Below are 19146 nucleotides of genomic sequence, written 5' to 3' on the forward strand. Positions count from 1 at the left end.
TTTTTTGTTGTTGTTTTCGTTGTTGTTTTTGTTGTTGTTAAATCTGTTCTGATTTAATCAGATACAGATAAGGCAGACTAATTATACTGTTGCTACTCAGAGCTTCTTGAGAGGAAAAAAAGTGAATACCATTCAACTTCCCTGGTTTAAACTCAATTGCCTTAAAACATGTTATTTTATAATTTGAACATCAATGATATGCCTTGAAAATTTAAGCAGAAAGCAAAATCATATAGAAAGCGAGAAACTTCATCAATACATCTAGACAGGTGTTTGCTTATAGTTTTTGGTATCCAAAACCTTTTTTTCACAGATTGTACAGATGCCTTTTTTTTAGGCACAGCCTTGGCAGTAATTAGAACCTGGTTGGTGCACAGAACTTTTACACATTGTGCAAGTAGACAACTTATTCTTTCCATGTGCATCAAATCTTGCTTTTTTTTTTTTTTTTTGAGGTTAAAGCTTTTCTTTCATTCAGCTTTCTTCCACTACTTTCTGTGGAATTCCTTGCATCATCTTTCCATGTATCTGGAGTGATAACAGTACCAAGTTTCTTTTCACATTTTTTGCACACCATCCTTTTACAGTGGTTCCCTTAGCAGCAGTAGCAGCAGCTTACTGTTCATATATTTGAACTTATTCTCCTTCTTAAAGAAATCCGTATAACATTTCATGTAATGCTCGTTTGGTTGTGATGAACTCCTATAGCTTTTTCTTGTATAGGAAGTTCTTTATCTGTTCTTTGATTTTAATTGATAGCTGCTGGGTAGAGTAATCTTGGTTGTAGGTCCTAGCTTTTCATTACATTGAGTATTTCTTGCCAGTCCCTTCTGGCCTGCAAAGTTTCTTTTGAGAAATCTGCTGACAGTCTTATGGGAGTTTCCCTGTAACTAATTAACTGCTTTTCTCTTGCTGCTTTTATTCTTTCTTCATCTTTAACCTTTGGCATTTAATTATGATGTTTCTTGGTGTAGGGCTTTTTGGGTTTATTTTGTTTGAGAGTCTGTGCTTCCTGGACTTGTATGTCTATTTCCTCCACCAAGTTAGGGAAGTTTTCTGTCATTTTTTTTTCAAATAGGTTTTCAATTTGTCACTGTCTTTCTTCTCCTTCCAGCACTCCCCACTGTGATGCGAATGTTGATATATTGAAGTTTTCCCAGAGGCTACTTACACTATTCTCTCTCTCTCTCTCTCTCTTTCTCTTTGTTTTTTGGATCCTTTGTCCTTTTTGCTGTTCTGATTGGGTGTTTTTTATTTCCATATATTCCAAGTCATTGATTTGATTTTCAGTTTCATCCATTTTACTGTTGATTCCCTGTAAATTATTCTTAATTTCAATTAGTGTGTCCTATGTTTCTGACTTTTTTTTATGCTGTTGAGGTTTTTACGAAGTTCATTGAGCATCCTCATAATCAGTGTTTCCAATTGTGCATCTAGTAGATTGCTTATCTCCATTTTGTTTAGTTTATTTTCTGGAGTTTTGTTCTGTATTTCATTTGGGTCGTGTTTTCTTTGTCTCCTCATTTTGGCAGCCTCCCTGTGTTTACTTCTATGCATTAGGTAGAGCTGCTGTGTCTCCCAGAATTGGTAGAGTGCCGTAATACAGTAGGTGTTCAAAAGAGTCCTGTGACACCACCTCCCTTATTATCCAAAGTGGTACTCAAAGTGTGCCCACCATGTGGACTGTGTACACCCTCCTGTCATAGCTGAGCCTAGATTGCTGTTGGTACCTCCAAGGTCAGCCACCAACTGTGTTCTGTCTGAGGTCACATAGTGCAAGCTACAAAGTGATCCTCAGATGGCTGCTACTTGTCCTAGGCTTGAAGGTGCCCAGGCATGGTCAAGCTGCTGCTGCTAGTGCCAGGCCTGGGGCAACTTAGCAAGAGGTACAGGGCTCGCCGAATCCAGATGCTGCTTGACTGAAAGAAATTTGGAAAATCTGAAGCATGGGCCAAGACAAGCCATTCATATGGAAAAATTACTGGAAACTCCTTACGTAGTCCCAGAAGTTGGGTTAGGTAGGGCCTTAAGGAATCTGCAGGTTGGGGCAAATAGTGTGAGCCAGGTTGATAGAATCTCAAATATGGTGCCTGTCTGCCAGCTCCATGGCTCTGTTGAGGGAAGGCCTAGAAAAGGAACAATGGTCTCTCCCAGCACTTCTGTATTGGAGAAAGCTGGCCCCCAGCTCTCATCCTGATTCTGGACAATTCAGTTCCTCCCCATATGTCTCTGATGCCTTTCAATCTGCTGACCCCACACTGGGATCAGAGGGAGTGAGTCTAAGAAAAATCTGTGTGTGCGTTCTTTAAGAGAAATTGCCTGAGACTCCAACAGTTTGTGACTTCCACAGCCTCAATACCTGCTGGTTTTTACATCCAGAAGTTGTGGGGACTTATACTCCTGGCACTAGAACCCTGGGCTTGAAACAGAGTGGTCAGGTCAAATTTCTGGAGAAGGCAAGGAGTTGGGAGAGCTGCCAGAGCTACAAATTGTGCCCTCCTTGTGAAGGTGAAGGGAGCCGCTCCTGGAGAAGGGATATTGGCCCAAAGGCAACTACAGTTACAGTAACTATAACTGTACAAGTCATCATGCTGTTGCCCCAGCAACCAAGCAGCAGTAGCCTTTCCAGCAGGGAGGGTCTAAGGAAGAAAACTGCTTCCTCAGGCAGCATCATTAGTGGTGCAACTAGTGGGAGAAGGGGCAGAGAGGCAGAACTGTGCTCTCCAGAGGGACACCTGAACGGGGTTGGGAAGTGCAGAAGAAACAACCAGTGCAGCACATGACACAGGTTGCACAGAGCCTACAGGAGCTGTGGGGACTGAATGTCCCACCCTGGGTCATTGGAGACTCTGCCACCTTATGCAGCATGGCAGCCAGAAGAGGGACAAAGGCAAACATGGCTGACATGGCCCACAATGATGGAAAAGGTGGACATTCCTACTGGCTTCTGGCACATATGGGATATTGATAGTTTCAGCTAAGTGCTTGGGGTCTCCATTATCTGGGGTCTTTTATCTGAAAGATAAAAGAAAATGGAGATTTCTGAAGTAAATTGCTTTTATTTTTATCACTGAGGAAATGAAAGGAAAACTAATTACAGTCATTGCAGTGATTGGACAGATAAGGCTGGGGCTCTGGTGAGTCTGTGGAAATAATAGTTCCAGGCTCTGCACTGCTTTAGTGGAGAATATTTTTGGCTGACTGGAGCTAAGGAGGAAGAATGAAGAGCAGAGCAAGACTGCTCTGGTGAAACCAAGTGTATTTGGTGGACACATCTCTGACTGAGGAGCCCGCATGGCCTACACTGCAACTTGCTCTTCCTTTCAGATACACTTTCCTCATTCTGTGTAATACATCACTGGAATCTTGATAGGAATTTTTGTGAATCTGTAGATTGCTTTGGATAGTATAGATATTTTAATGATGTTAATTCTTCCTATCCATGAATACGGTATGTGCTTCCACATATTTGTACCTTCTTCTATCTCTTTGTTCAGTGTCTTATAATTTTCCAAGTACAGGTCTTTTACATCCTTGGTTAGATTGATTCCTAGGTATTTTATTCTTTTTGAAGCAATTGTGAATGGGATTTTTTTTTTTTAGTTTCCCTTTCTGTTAGTTCTTATTCACATGTAAAAATGCAACTGATTTCTGGATATTAAATTTTTATCCTGCTACTTGGCTGAATTCATTTATTAGTTCTAGTAGTTTCTCGGTGGATTCTTTGGGGGTTCTCTCTATACAGTATCATGTGACCTGCAAATAAAGACAGTTTTACTCCTTCCTTTCCAATTTGGATGCCTTTTATTTTTTCTCCTTGTCTGATTGCTATGGCTAAGACTTCCAGTACTACGTTGAAAAGAGAGGTGAAAACGGACATGCCTTTTATATTCCCAATCTTAAAAGGAATGCTTGTAGTTTTAGCCCATTGAGTATGATGCTGGCAGTGAGTTTGTCATATATGGCTTTTATTATGTTTTAGTATGTTCCTCCTAATCCCACTTTGCTGAGGGTTTTTATCATAAATCGGTGCTGGATTTTCTGAAATGCTTTTTATGCACCTATTGATATGACCATGTGATTTTTATCCTACATTTTGTTTATGTGGTGAATCCCATTTATCGATTTGTGAATGTTGTACCAACCTTGCACTCCCAGAGTAAATACCTCTTGATTATGGTATATGATCTTTTTGATTCATTGTTGTAGTCAGTTTGCCAATATTTTGTTGAGGATTTTAGCGTCTATATTCACCAGGGATATTGGCCTATAGTTTTCTTTCTTTCTAGTCTCTTTATCTGGTTTTAGAATTAGGATAATGCTGGCCTCATAAAATTACTTTGGGAACCTTCCCTCCTCTTGATATTTATGAAATATTTTGAAAAGAGGTATTAGTTCTTCTCAGAATGTTTGGCAAAATTCACCTGTGTGAAGCCACCCAATCCAGGGCTTTTGTTTGTTGGGAGTTTTTTTATCACTGCTTCAATTTCACTAGGTGTAATCTGTCTATTCAGATTCTCTGATTCTTCCTGATTTAGTTTTGGAAGATTATATGTTTCTAGGAATTTATCCATTTCATTCAGATTTTCCAGTTTGTTAGCATATTCATAATATTTTCTTCTAATCCTTTGTATGTCTTTGGTGTCAGTTGTTATTTCTCCTCTCTCATTTCTAATTATATTTATTTGAGTCCTCATTCTTTTTTTCTTGATGAGTCTGGTTTAAGATTTTTCATTCTTTATCCTTTCAAAGAACCAGCTCTTGGATTCATTGATCTTTTGTATTTTTATAAATCTCATTTCTGCTCTGATCTTTATTACTTCCTTCCTTCTACTCACGTTGAGGTTGGGCTTTGTTTGTTGTTCTCTGTCAAGTTCCATAAGATGTAAAGTTCAATTGCTTATTGGGCCTTTTTTTTTTTTTTTTTTTTTAGGATGGCCTATAATGCTATGAATTTCCCTCTTAGTACTGCTTTCCCAGTGTCCTACAGATTTTGGATTGTTGAGTCTTCACTGTTATTTGTTTCAAGTTATCTTTTGATTTCTTCCTAGACCTCATTGTTGACCCATTCACTTTTAATAGCATGTTATTTCACTTCCATGTCTTTGTCTGTTTTTCAGTGTTTTTCTTGTGATTGATTTCTAGTTTCATAGCATATTGAATGCTATGAAACTAAAAGATGCTTGATATGATTTCAACCTTCTTAAATTTTTTGAGACTTGTTTTGTGTCCTAACTTGTGGTCTATCTTAGAAAATACTCTATGTGCACTTGGAAAGAATGTATATTCTGCTGCTTTGGGATGAAATGTTCTGAAGATATCAAATAAATCCATTTGATCTGGTGGTTTGTTTAAGGCTGCCTTCTCCTTGTTGATTTCCTGTTTACAAGATCTATCCATTGAAGTCAGTGAAGTGTTAAAATCCCCAAGTATGACTGTATTTCTCTCAGACTCTCCCTTTTTGTCCATCAAGATTTGATTCACATATTTAGGTGCTCCTATGTTGGGTTGTTATATCCCCTTGTTGCATTGTTCCCTTTATTATTATGTAGTGTCCTTCTTTGTCTCTTACTATAGCTGTAGTTTTAAAGTCTGTTTTGTCAGATATAACTGCTGCTACACCAGCTTTTTTTCCCTTTTAATTTGCATGAAATATCTTTTTTCATCTTTTTTAATTTTAGTCTTTGTGTATTTTCCAATCTGAGATATGTCTTGGAGGCAACATGTATATGGGCTTATTTTCTTATCCATTCAGCTACCCTAAGTCTTTTGATTTGAGCATTTACACCATTTACATTTAAGGTGATTATTGATAGCTATGTATTTAGTGCCATTTATGTTAGACTATTTTCCTCTGTTTTTTTCCTTTTCTTCCTCCCCTTCCCCTCCTTCCCTCCCTCCCTCCTTCCCTCCCTCCCTCCCTCCCTTCCTTCCTTCCTTCCTTCCTTCCTTCCTTCCTTCTTCTTCTCCTACTCCTCCTCTCCCTTCTCCCCCTCCTCCTCCTCATCCTCCTCCTTCTTCTTCCTTCTTTCTTCCTCTTCTTACAAGCCCTTTAACATTTATTTCAGTATTGGTTTGGTGTTAACAAACTCCTTTAGCTTTTTCCTGTCTGGGAGTCTCTTTATTTCTCCTTCAATTTTAAATTATAGCCCTGCTGGGTAAAGTAGCCTTGGTTAGGTCCTTCCATTTGATCACCTTCAGTATTTTATGCCACCCCTTTTTGGCCTAAAATGCTTCTGTTGGCAAATCAGAATTTCCATTATTTCTTCAAATAGGTTCTTTATCCCTTGCTCATTCTCTTTTCTTTCTGGTATTCCCATGATACAGATGTTCTCCAAAATGTTTCTTAAGCTCTCCTCGTTTTTTTTTTTATTCTTTTTTCTTTTTTCTTGCTCTACCTGGGTGTATTTTTTTCTACCTTATGTTCCAAGTCACTGATTCAAGCCTCTCCTTCATCTAACCTACTGTTTATTCCTTCTAGTGTATTATTTATTTTGTATATTTCATCTTTATTTCTGATGGGTCCTTTTTTATGGTTTCTATGTCTTTTCATGTCATTGAGTATCCTTATAATCATTACTGTAAACTATCTAACTGATAAATTGCTAGCCTCCATTTCATCTAGCTTGTCTTCTGGAGAATTCTCTTGTTCTTTCAATTAGGGTATGTTTCTTTGTCTTTCCATTTGGCTGCTTCTTTCATTTTTTACTAAATATTAGGTAGATCTACAAAGACTCTGGTGTAGGCCTTTGTCAGACACTGCTTTTGACTGGCCCTGGTCAACCTGTTTGGAGCTATCAGATATCCACAGCACGTGGCTACCTCTGCTTGGCCTGTTTGTATGCAGAAAGAACTAAATATTTGAATTTTACATGTAGTTGAAGACTAACTCTTCAAATGCAGAGAGAGTTAAATGGATTATTTTTGTGGATTGCCTTAAGTTTTCATTATAAAATGCATTATATTCGTACTTCTCCTCTGTCATAATATATATAGTAAATTTACTGATCAATCAAAACTGTCATTAAGAAGATCTGTTATTGTAATAGTAGCAGACAGTTTTTCTTCTTTATTGAGGTATAATTAACCAAACAGTTCTTGACTTTGTTCTTTCTGTTAATATATCATGATGCCTAGATCATAGTTTTAAATGAATGTGATATTCAGTAGATGAAGCTGTTCTTCTCAAGTTTATATAAATACTTCTTGGTTAAATACATAAATGAAAAACAGTGAAAAATTAGGACAGTTTAGCATTAAGCATTCCACCAAATATGTACAGTACTTTCAGGAAGGAGTCAGCATTCCTAGCATTATTTGCCTATTTGCAGAAATGTACTATGTATCTCTTTGCACTGTAGACATGAACGATGAAAACACAGGCAGCAACTTTCCTTCTCAGTTCTAAAGTATCCATATAAACTAGTGACAGCTTGATAAAATTCCTCCTAACTTCAAAATTTTGCCTAATCACACAGAACCCCACCCTCCTCATCTCTCGGTTCATAGGTAGCACTGGTACAGTCCCTTCTAAATTAAGAGTATCTTAAGTACTAATACTTCATTTCCCACAACTAGTGTCATGTCCATTGACTGGTTGAATAAATAGAGGAATGATAATGAGATATAAAAGCAGAAGTAAGGAAATTGGACCAAGGGAAGATTTCCTGAGGCACAAAAATAAGCCACTTTTCTTAGTAAATTGTGTAGAAGATAAATCAAGAGTAATAATAGCATCATTTCAATAAGTGAATAAGCCTCTCCTGGGGTTTCTTTGAAGAATACAACAGTCCTTGAGTATAAAATTTCTGGTATTTTTTTTAATAAGGAAGGAAAAATGATTACTCTAGGGAGGTACTGAAGGTTTTGCTAGATAACCTAAAAGAATGGAGCATTTCTTACAGAGAAAAAAAATGAAGTTTTGTTTAGAAAACACCTAGATGGATTTTTTGTTGTTGTTATTTGTGAAAGGTGAGGTCTCTAGGCAATGTTTGGACAGAAAAGACTGAAAGGAAAAATCTTAGATTCCCTTTCCAAAGTAAAGAAACAGAAATTTGAGAAATGCCCTCTCTTGGGCCAAGTTTGATACGATGAGAAAATAGAGGAAAGATAGAAGTGTTTTGGAGTGAGGGAGAGAGGACTCTAGAACAATGAGAGAGAAAAAGTCTTAAGGAAAGAGATAACCAAGAATGCTGAGGAACGTTTAATAATAGTGATATGCAGGATTTAATATGAAGTTGTTTCTGTAGTGTGCTGTAATTACCCTTCTTACCCTTAAACTTTTGATATAAGAACTGTGCTAGTAGTATATGTTGAGTTAAAGAGAATACATACTATTTGTTGACTTCTCTTTTTCTATACTTGGTACAAATAGGATGTTAAGAAAATAACTAGTTACAGAAGGTAAAACAAAGAACAGCGATTGAGAGGAGGTAGGAGTAGGGATTTCCCATAAATTTTTATCTAAACCTTAAAATTGCTGACAAAAAATATAATCACTTCTGCATATTGTTAATGAGGTTTAAAAAAAGTAGTGGCTGATACTGCAAGACTTTTCATTTTGTGGGCTCAGGATCAAACTTAGAGCTGTATTTGGACACTATTCAAGACATAGCTTTAGACTTTTTGATGTTTTGAAACACAATATGATAAGAGATCAAAGGATGGAAATTTATTGCATGTAAGATTCATTATAAAGGCAGGTGTGCCTTGCAAAACTACTGTGGATACAAAGTCAACTGTTTGGGTTCAATTAGAAAGCAGCTCAAAGAAGCAGAAAACTTTCTACTGTGATAATTTAATTTCTAGTGATTATTTCTTGCTACATTAAAAAAAATCCACAAAATAAGAACTTCAGGATCAGCTTCTTAAAAAGCCATTTTATGGTCTGAAGAGTTTGAGAATTTCCATCCCCTGAAGATCCTCTTCTGTTGCCTGCCCCTGATTAAAGTGTTCCTTTGTCTTTGATTACTGTAAAAATGAGAACTCATAAAGTCCTATGATTTGATTTTACTTCATGTATTTAACAATTTGAAGTATTTACTGTGTGTATAGGGCACAGATTCTATTTGGTCTTGATTCCGTTTGGTTGTTTAAATATTTTGTACCTGTCATTAAACAAATTAAGCTAAAGGATTTACAGTCTCAGGTAGGGAAATACTATATCATTGAACAGAATTTCATATTATTGTTACCCTATTGTTCTCTTAAAACTAATCAATATATCCCTGGCTATTGTGGCTCAGTGTATTGAATGCTGGCCTGTGAACCCAAAGGTCGCCAGTTTGATTCCCAGTCAGGGCATATGCCTAGGCTATGGGCCAGGTCCCCAGTTGGGCGTATGTGAGGGGCAACTGATCAGTGTATCTATCACACATCAGTGTTCCCTTTCCCTCTTTTTTTCCCTTCCTTCCTTTCTCTCTAAAACTAAATAAATAACATCTTTAAAGAAAACTAATGAATATAAACTTGAGAAGTATTTAGAAGCATTAGGTCCTTAAACAGAAGCATAACCTGTTAATTGTTTGTATTTCCCCTATAGTAAATAAGACAATGACCATTGTATTTTTACCTTTTGAAGGAAGGTAACCTACCCTAAGGATAAAGACTTCTCAGGCTATCCCCTGGCTGGGTGGCTCACTTGAATGAAGCATCATCCCATACACAAAAAGCTTGTGGGTTCAAATATGGTCAGGGCACATACTGGCTTTCAGGATCCATCCTTGGTCAAGACACATACAGGAGGCAACTGATCAATGTCGTCTCTCACACCAACATTCTCTTTCTCTCTCCCCTGTCCTGCCTTTTTCTCCCCCTCCCTCTCTTTCTAAAAATCAGTAAAGATATCCTCAGGTAAGGATTTAAAAAATAATTTCTAAAGAAAAAACAGCTTAGGTCATGTATAGTGTACTAAATATTTTGTCTGCCTGGCCCCTCTCTTTTCTGGGAAAAGCTCCCCACATACCCATCCACATGGTTACAGTGGGAGCAACCATTCTGTGCAGCATGATACACTCCCTGAGAGCAGCTGATTGGCCTGGCAGTGGACAACAGTCCAACATAGGGCCAGAGTATCTCTGCAGGATTCTGAAACTTCAACTGAGACACAGAACCATGTCTCTAACAAGGAGGTAAGGATATTAGTTATAGTTTCCCTATCTATGGCCAGGTTTCCTACCATGTGGACTAAAGAAATGGAGAAGCCAGTCTTCAGAAAAGACAGAGAACAGAATGAAGCAGGGTTGGGCAGGAACCCCCTTGATTGAATTCATGTAATACATAAATTCTATTACACTTAAATTTTTTTTTATTGTTCAAATATATTTGTCTCCATTTTCCAACCACCACTTTCCCCTGCTCCACCCCTCAATCCTTCCCCACTTTGGCTTTGTCCATGGGTCCTTTATACATGTTCCTTGAGTTGACCCTTCCGCTTCTTTTCCCTGTTACCTCCCTCACTCCTTCCCTTTCATTACTGTCGGTTTCTTTTTTCTTTCAATGTTGCCAGTTATATTTTCCTTGCTTGTTTGTTTTGTTGATTAGGTTCCACTTATAGATGAGATCACATGGTATTTGTCTTTCACCCCCTGGCTTAATTCGTTTAGCATAATGATCACCAGTTCCACCCATGCTGTCACAAAGGATTGTAGCTTTCTTTCTTTCTGCTGTGTAGTATTGCATTGTGTAAATGTACAATAATTTTTTGATCTACTCATTTACTGATGGGCACTGAGGTTGCTTCCAGAACTTGGCTATTGTAAATTGTGCTGCTATGAACATTGGAGTGCATAGGTTCTTTTGAATTGGTGTTTTGAAATTCTTAGGCTGTAATTCCAGCAGTGGAATCACTGGGTCAAAAGGCAGTTCCATTTTCAGCTTTTTGAGGAAATTCTAAACTGTTTTCCACAGTGGATGCACCAGTCTGCATTCCCCTCGACAGTGTACTAGGGTTCCCTTTTATCTACAACCATGCCAGCACTTGTTTGTTGATTTCTTTATGATAGCCATTCTGACTGGTGTGAAGTGGTATCTCATTGTGGTTTTAATTTGCATTTCTCTAATGGCTAGTGATGATGAGCATCCTTTCATATGTCTCTGGGCCCTGTGTATGTCTTTGTTGGAGAAGTATCTGTTCAGGTCCTTTCCCCATTTTTTGATTGGATACTTCGTCTTCCTGAAGTGGAGTCGTGTGAGTTCTTTATGTATTTTGGAGATCAGACCCTTTTCCAATGTATCGTTGACAAATATATTTTTCCATACGGCTAGTTCCTTTTTCATTTTGCTGATGTTTTCTTTAGCCATGCAGAAGCTTCTTATTTTGATGAAGTCCCATTTGTTTATTCTTTCCTTTATGTCCCTTGCTCCAGAGGACATATCTATGAAAATATTACTGCATGGGATATCTGAGAGTTTTCTGCCTATGTTCTCCTCTAGGACTTTTATAGTTTCGTGACTCATATTTAAGTCTTTTATCCACCTTGTGTTTATTTTTGGGAATGGTGTAAGTTGGTGGTCAAATTTCAGTTTTTTGCATGTACCTGTCCAGATTTCCCAACACCATTTGTTGAAGTGGATATCTTTACTCCATTTTATGATGCTGCCCCGTTTGTTGACTATTAAGTGACCGTACAGATATGGGATTTTTTTCCAGGCTCTCTATTCTGTTTCATTGACCTATGTGTCTGTTTTTATGCCAGTACTAGAATGTTTTGATTATAGTGGACTTATAATATAGTTTGATATCAGGTATTGTGATCCCTCCTACTTTATTTTTCCTTCTCAGAATTGCTGCAGCTATTCAGGGTCATTTATCGTTTCATATAGATTTTTGAAATGTTTGTTCTCTATCTGTGAAATACGTCATTGCTATTTTAATAGGGACTGCGTTGAATCTATAAATTGCTTTGGGTAGTATGGACATTTTGATCATGTTAATTCTTTCAATCCATGAACACAGTGTATGCTTCCATTCATTTGTGTCTTCCTTAATTTCTTTCTTCAATGTTGTATAGGTTTCTGTGTACTGGTCTTTTACCTCCTTGGTTAAGTTTATTCCTAGGTACTTTATTTTTCTTGTTGCTATAGCAAATGGGATTTTTTTTCCTGATTTCTGATTCTGATAATTCATTGTTGATGTACAAAAATGCCTTCAATTTGTGAATATTGACTTTGTGTCCTACTGCTTTACGAAATTCATTTATTAGGTCAAGTAGTTCTTTGGTGGAGTCTATGGGATTTTCTCTGTCCACTCTCATGTCATCTACAAACAATGATAGTTTTACTCCTCCTTTCCAATTTGGATGCCTTTTATTTCTTTTTCTTGTCTGACCGCTGTGGCTAGGACTTCCAATACTATGTTGACTAGAAGAGGTGGAAGCAGCCATCCTTGTCTTGTTCCCATTCTTAGTGGGAAAGTTTTTAGTCTTTGCCCATTGTGTATGATGTTGGCTGTAGGTTTTTCATATATGGCCTTAATTATGTTGAGGTATGCCCCCTTTACTCCCATTTTGCTGAGTGTTTTTATCATAAATGGGTGCTATACCTTATCAAATGCTTTTTCCACATCTATTGATATGACCATTTGCTTTTTGTCTTTCTTTTTGTTTATGTGATGTATTACCTTTATTCATTTGCAAATATTGAACCAACCTTGCATCCCTGGGATGAATCCCACTTGATTGTGGTGGATGATCTTTTTTAATGTATTGCTGGATGCGGTTTGCCAATATTTTGTTGAGAATTTTAGCATCTATGCTCATCAGCAACATTTGCCTATAGTTTTCTTTCTTTGTTGTGTCTTTATCTGGTTTTGGGATTAAGTAGGTTCTGGCCTTATACTGAGAGTTTTGGAGTCTTCCATCTTCTTGGATTTCTTGGAATAGTCTGAGAAGGACAGTGGTTAGCTTTCCTTAAATGTTTTGTAAAATTCTCCTGTGAAACCGTCTGGTCCAGGGCTTTTGTGTGCCGGGAGTTTTTTTGTTGCTGCTTCAATTTGACCACCTGTTATTGGTCTGTTCAAGTTTTCTGTGTCTTCTTCATTCAGTGTTGGAAGGTTATATTTTTCTAGAAATTAGTCCATTTCATTGAGGTTTTCAAATTTCTTGTCATATAATTGTTCATAGTAACATCTTACAATCCTTTGTATTTCTGTGATATCAGTTGTTATTTTTGCTTTTCATTTCTGGTATTATTTATTTGGGTCCTCTCCCTTTTTTTCTTTTTGACTCATTCACTGTTTAATAGCGTGTTATTCCATCTGCATGAGTTGGAATGTTTTTGAGTTTTTTACTTGAGGTTGGTTTCTTGATTCAAGCCCTTGTGGTCCGAGAAAATGCTTGTTATGATTTCAATTTTCCTGAATTTGTTGAGCTTGTTTTGTGCCCTGTCATGTGGTCTATCTTAGAAATGTTCCACGTGCATTTGAATAGAAAGTGTATTTTGCTTCTTTGGGATGAAAAGTTCTATATATGTCAGGTAAGTCCACTGGGTCAAATGTGTGGTTCAGTTCCACAATATCCTTATTGATGTTTTGTTTGGAAGATCTATCCATTTTTGACAGAGGAGTGTTAAAATCTTATACTATCAGTGTGTTGCTTTCTATATATTTCTTTAAGTCCTACAAGATTTTCCTTATATATTTGGGTCCTCCTATGTTGGGTGTGTGTAGGTTTACAATATTTATGTCTTCTTGATGGATTCTTCCTTTGAGTATTATGAAGTGTCCCTCTAGGCCTCTTTTTATGACCTTTGTTTTGAAATCTGTTTTGTCTGATGTAAGCATTGCTACCCCACTTTTTTCTTTCTGTCCATTTGCTTGGAATATTTTTTTTTTCTATCGCTTTACTTTCAGTCTTTGTAGGTCCTTTGTTCTGAGGTGGGTCTTTTGTAGGCAGCATATGTGCAGGTCATGTTTTCTTATCCATTCAGTTACCCTATGTCTTTTGGTTAGGGCATTTAATCCATTTACATTTGAAGTTATTATTGATAGGTACTTATCATTTTTTTCCCTTTGTACCTATGTTTCTCTCTCTTACTTTTTCTTCATCTTCTTAAAGCAGTTCCTTTATTATATCTTGCAGCGCTGGTTTGGTTGAGACGTGTTCTTTTAGCCTTCTTTCATCTGGGAAACTCCTTATTTTGCCTTCCATTTTAATTGAGAGCTTTGCTGGATAGAGCAGTCTTGGTTGCAGCCCTTTGCTTTTTATGACTTGGAATATTTCTTGCCATATCCTTCTATGTTACAGGGTTTCTGTTGAGATGTCAGCTGCCAGCCATATTGGAGCTCCCTTATATGTTACTACCTGTTTCTCCTTGTTGCCTTTAGGATTCTCTGTTTGTCTTTGATATTTGCCATTTTAAGGGTGATGTGTCTTAGAGTGGGCCTCATTGGGTCCCTCTTGAATAGGATCCTCTGTGCTTCCTGAACTTGTGTGACTTTTTCTCTCCTCCAATTAGGGAAGTTTTCCATCATGACTTTTTCAAACAGGTTCTCTATCGCTTGCTCCTCTTCTCCTTCTGGTGTGCCTGTTATACAAATATGGTTCCGTTTCAGGTTGTCCTGCATTTCCTTAAATGCCTCTTCATTTTTTTTTAGTTTTTTTTCATTTTCTTTCTCTTTCTGAGAGCTTTTTACTACCTTGTCCTCCAGCTCCCTGATTTTATCCCTGCCTCATCTAGTCTGCTTTCGATTCCTTCTTCTGTGTTCTTCAATTCAGAAATTGTATTCTTCATACCCTTTTGTCTCTTTTTGATAGTTTCTATGTCCTTTTTCATGCTGATATAGTTTTCAGTAAGTACCTCATAGTTTCCCTATACTTTCTTGTAATTCTTTCTGAGCTCACTGAACTCTCTGAGCTTTCTTAGAACTGTTGTTTTGAACTCAATATATGATAGTTTACTTTCTTCTATTTCATTTAATTGTCTTTGTGGGGATTCCTCCTTTCCCTTTGATTGCGTGGTGATTGTTTTCTCTTCCCATTATTTGTGAGACTCTTCTTTTTTGCTTCTTCTTCTTAAATTGATCTGTCTTGACTTCTTGACTTTGTGGTATGAACTTCTATGGTAGGAAATCACTCTTTTTTGTTTTTATTTCTGGATCTGCCTCTGCTGATATCAGCTGTTGACCCCATCTGACCTTAGGCAGTCTTTTAGAGACTCCCAGGAATCTCCTCTCTGTGGTTGTCTCTTTTAGTTATTAGTCTAGTTCCTCTGCACTCAGCAGTCAGGCTTAGTCACCACAGGGCAGGGCAGAGTCCTTTCTGTGGGCGAGGATATTGTGTCCTTTAATACTGGTGTGGCTCAGGTTAGTCTTCTATCTGAACATGATGGCTGCTTCCATATGTGGGAGAAGTCAACACTGGGTTCCGGCCAGCTACTCCCTCAATTTGCTCCCCAAAAATTCCATCTCCTGACTCTCTTCAAGGATCTCTATGCCATTCTGCACTCCCCTTGGCCAGGGATCTACTCTCTGTGACTGCCACTCTGTACTCAGTGGTCGGGCTCCTTCCCACAGGGTCAGGGCAGAGCCTCCTGGGGGCGGGGCCATTGTGTCCTCTCATGATGCTGCTGCTCAGGGGAGTGGTCTACCTGAGCGAGATGGCAGCTGTCGAATGAAGGGATTAAGTAAGCACTAGGACCCCGCCGGCTACTCTCTCAGTTCTCTCCCCAAAGTCTCCTTACGTGGTATCTCCTCAGGCTGCTCCAGCGCAATCTGCCCCCACCTTTGCTGGAGACCAGGGTAAGTGGCTGCCAATACAAATGTCTGTGTTGGCCCTTTAAACACCTCTTTGCATCTCCAGCCGCCCATCTCTGGCAGAGAGTAGCCCTGCTGCTCTTCTCAGCTGTCTGTTTTTTGTGTACTTTTTGGGCTCTGGTGCTGTAGCCTGGAAATCCCCATCTATGGTTCAGACCCCACTGTTCTCAGGTACATTCAATTGGCCATTTAAATATCCCTCTGGCGCTATCACTCATGGGAACCTAGCCCTCCTTCTCAAGTCTCTACCGCACTCCTTATCTGTTAGGTTGTGCTAAAGCTGATTCCTCTGTCTGTCCGAGGGTTTAAGGCTCCTCCCTTGCCACTGTTCTGTTGTTTTCCAGGTGATTTCTTCACTATTTAGTTGTAATATCAGATTGGTTCTGGGAGGAGGTCAGTGTGACTTCTGTGTATTCCTCCACCATCTTGAGGTTGAATTAAAACTTAAAAATTGTTGAGAGCAACTAATTCTGAGCTAGCCTGTGCTTGAGTTTTTCTTGAACTTTAGTCCCCTGCAAGAGTCCTTGTTAATACATTTAGTTAACGCCACCCCCTGCCCCTTGCAGGCTGCTCTGCCTGTCTAGTTCTGACACTGAAATTCAGCACAAACATTTGCCCTACTCACCTCAACTCCCCCTACTGTCCTCCCTAAAGCCAGCACACACAAGAACAGAATATAGAAGTGTCAACGACTTCAATCCCTACATTTATGTTTCACTTTTAAAAACTAAGGTATAGTTCTGTAATGTAGAACAACGCCATCACTCCAAAAATTCTTCCATATCCCTTTGTAATTAGCTTCATCACCTACCCTATCCTCTGGCACCCAGTGATCTATCTCCTGTTTCTATATTTTACCTTTGAATCTGTCTTCTTTCACTTAGTATCATGTAATTTCTATTCATATTCAGTATGCTGCTGCCATGGATCATGAGTTTCTTCCTCTTTATTGCTGAGTAGTATTCCATTACATGGATGTATGCCATTTCCCAGGTGAAGGATATATCAGGAATTTTCAGTTTTTAGCAATTATAAATATAACTTGAACCTATTTACCTGCATTGTTTTTGGTGTGAATGTAGGTCTTCATTTCACGTTTATAAATACCTAGGAGAGGAATTGTTGGGTAGTGTCAGATTTTGTTTTTGTTTTTGTTTTTTTTGTGGGGGGGGGGGGGGGGGGTTTGGCTTTGTTTTTTTAATTTAGCTGTTCTTTAATAGTGTTAGTGGTATCTCATTGCAGTTTTAATTTTCATTTCTATAGTGACTAATGATGCTGAACACCTTTTTAAGTGTTTATTTGCCATTATATCTCTTTTTTTTTTTGTGAAGTGTCTTTTCAGATCTTTTGCCCTCTTTTTATTTTGATGCTGAATTTTGAGAATTCTTTAAATATTCTGTAAACAAGTCAATGGCAGCAATTTTAAAATTGGTATTTTTTTCCTCACCCCTGCCCTCTTTTACTTTCACATTTGCCTTTTATCACTTCTATTCAAAATCCGTGAAGGATGCTCTTTATCAGCAGTTACTTTGAATTGCTATTACTGCTGTTCGTCACTTTTTTCTTCCCTCTTTTTATCTTTTCTTATTTGATTCCAGTTGATACTTCCATATATGTCATGCATTCAGCAAATAAATAATCATTGAGCATCTTATGTCAGGGCTGACCTTTTTTGAATTTGCCAGCTAACACAAGTGTTTCTTCAGCTTTGATATCTAATCAGTTTACACCATATGTAATTTTATAATTACTGGCTAATTTCAGATGATTTTGGTCATTTCTAGATGTTGCTGTGTTATTATCAAAGACATTTTTGGAGTTTTGTTTTTTGTTTTGTTTCATTTTTCTGGCCACTTATAGCACCACAGCTGGATATAGACTAGTTTTGAAATATTTAAGGCTTTATTCTAGTTATATATAATTTGATGAGTGGGTATCTACAACAGTTGCATATAATATAGAGACTGTCATTGATGATCTCTTCCTGTTTAAATTTTCTCAAATGCTTTCCATTCTGGTCTTTTTATCTGTTTGGAGAAGCTGTTCCTCGTAGCAGAGGTTGTTTTTGTTGATGACAGTGGCTTTCTTTGCCTTTGCACACATTTGCTAATGAACTACAAGAATGTTTTCCTCTGTAAAAGTTAGAGTTCTGTGGAGCTTCATTTCTATTGTTCACTGGAATGCTGTGTGGAAACGTTCTTGTGGCATTCTACTAGGAAGTATGAAAAACACGCTCTCATGACATTTCAAAAACGGTTAATGTTAAACAGTATTACTGTGGAGCCTAGAAAGGTTTGAACAAAACAGATGGCTTTTGTTTATTTTTACAGACATATCTTTTATATAATAAATATATTCTTTAACATCTGCATACATTAAATTCATGTATTATGAACATTTTTTAGTATTTTTAAATTATGAGAGCAACTGATTCTAAAATATCCTTTTAAATTTAACACTTACCTCCTAATCTTTCTATTAAAATTTGGATTTTGTATAGTGTTTTTTTTTTGTAAGAAGATATAATTTGCTTTGTCATGTATCTGTGTCTCTTCCCTTTAAACCCTTCTTCCTTCCTCCTTGGGTCACTTTCTTCCCTTCCTTCTTTACTTTCCCCTGTCTTCTCTTATTCCCACCCCTCTTTTTTTCATGGTGGTGGGAGGGTAAAGGGGTATCACATTATTTGAAGGAATGGTAGAAATGAAAGAATGTAAATGGATGATTTAGTACCACTTAGAGAAAAAGTAAAGTTAGTTACAACATGCATGTACTGCTTTTGTGAGCAGGGAAGTCACCCCATGGCTGTGGGAAGCCAGCCTAAGAGTTCTGGCGCTTAGTAACTCTTAAGCTGGTTTCCCAGGGTATGCCTTTACTTCTCTCCATGAAATGACATAAAGCAGTGGGTAGTCATAAGTATTTATTATATTTAATCATTGTCAACATTTTGATGCTCCACCTGATTTCTGCTAGTCAGATACACAATTTATTTAACAATGCCAAATTCTGGACATATTACTTGTTTCTAACTATTATCACCACTATGGTAAAGATCTCTGGGCATTCCCTGACTGGTGTGGCTCAGTGGGTTGGGTGTCATTCCACAAACTGAGAGGTCACCAGTTGACTCCTTGGTCAGTGCACATGTTTGGGTTGCGGGCCAGGTCCCTGGCTGGGGGTTTTCAGGGGGCATGGAAGAGTCAATCAATGTTTCTCTCTCTCTCTCTTCCCCCCTCCCTTTCCCTCTATAAAAATTAATAAAACCTTTAAAAAATGGAAATAAAAAGATCTCTGTACCTGACAGTTTTTTCCTGAATTTAAGATTGTTTTTAGAATTATTTTGTCAGGCTAGATTTCCCAATGTGGGATTCCAGGACAGCAATCAGGTATTATTAGGT

The 19146-nt window shown here is 37.8% G+C and overlaps 1 protein-coding gene and 1 pseudogene across 3 annotated transcripts in view; one reads left to right on the plus strand and one right to left on the minus strand.

The window, feature by feature from the left end:
* Window positions 1-19146, plus strand: part of CAB39L (calcium binding protein 39 like) — a 164262-nt gene that overhangs the window by 69621 nt on the left and 75495 nt on the right. The window lies entirely within an intron of this gene.
* On the minus strand, window positions 262-577 carry LOC129080862 (cysteine-rich PDZ-binding protein-like; annotated as a pseudogene).

The sequence above is a fragment of the Pteronotus mesoamericanus genome, unplaced genomic scaffold (assembly GCF_021234165.1).
Source record: "Pteronotus mesoamericanus isolate MK-2021 breed Mesoamerican mustached bat unplaced genomic scaffold, CSHL_Meso_final contig_94, whole genome shotgun sequence".
NCBI classification, from domain to species: domain Eukaryota; kingdom Metazoa; phylum Chordata; class Mammalia; order Chiroptera; family Mormoopidae; genus Pteronotus; species Pteronotus mesoamericanus.